We start from the raw sequence: 866 nt of genomic DNA, 5'->3' as shown, positions 1-866 counted from the left end.
TTGGAAGAGAACTTCCATGATATGATAAAAGATGAAATATATCCATTCAGGTAGTCCAGTGAACACCAAAGTGGAGAGACCCAAAAGAAAATCACCAAGGCATACCATCATCAAACTCAACAAAACCAAAGAAAAAGACAGAATCCTGAAAGCAGCACAGGAAAAACAAAAAGTTACTTACAAAGGGCAACCAGTGAGAATAAGCTCTGATTTCTCAGAAGAAGCCATGCAAACAAGATGGCAATGGGATTGCATTTATAAAACCCTGAAACAGAAGCCTTTTCAGCCAAGAATTATATACCAAGGAAAATTGACCCTCAAATATAATGGTGAGATTAGGAAATTTCCAGATAAGCAGAAAATAAGAGAATTTGTTAAAATCAGACCAATCTTACAAGAGATACTAAAGGGAGTCCTTTGAACAGAGAACCAAAAATAACAAATAATAATTAACCATTAAAACACAAGATGACATAACCCAAACACCACAGCTATGGACATAACCAATGTAAAATAAGCTCACAGGATTATAAAGAGGGAACCAGAGACTTCAATTGGAAAATGAGGACAACAGAAAACCAAGAAGAGGGAAACAATTGTGTAGATACAGAACTTCTAAATGGTGAGGAAATCAAGAGAGTTGCAAGGTAGAATGGACTATTCCAAACTTGGGGAGAAAATTACAAACCACAGGGTAACCTCAAAGAAAAATGATAAAACTTCACATAACAATAAAAAAGAGGAAAACACAAACATTCAGCAGAAACTAAAACAACAACAAAGGAAATAATAACACAATCCATAAACATAATAAGCTTAGCACAGAAAATAATATGGAACAAAGAAACCAGGGACACCATGAAAAA

Source organism: Orycteropus afer, unplaced genomic scaffold (assembly GCF_000298275.1).
Source record: "Orycteropus afer afer isolate SDZICR_OR568_19922 unplaced genomic scaffold, OryAfe1.0 scaffold00725, whole genome shotgun sequence".
Lineage (NCBI taxonomy): Eukaryota > Metazoa > Chordata > Mammalia > Tubulidentata > Orycteropodidae > Orycteropus > Orycteropus afer.
Note: the sequence above shows the minus strand (reverse complement) of the source record.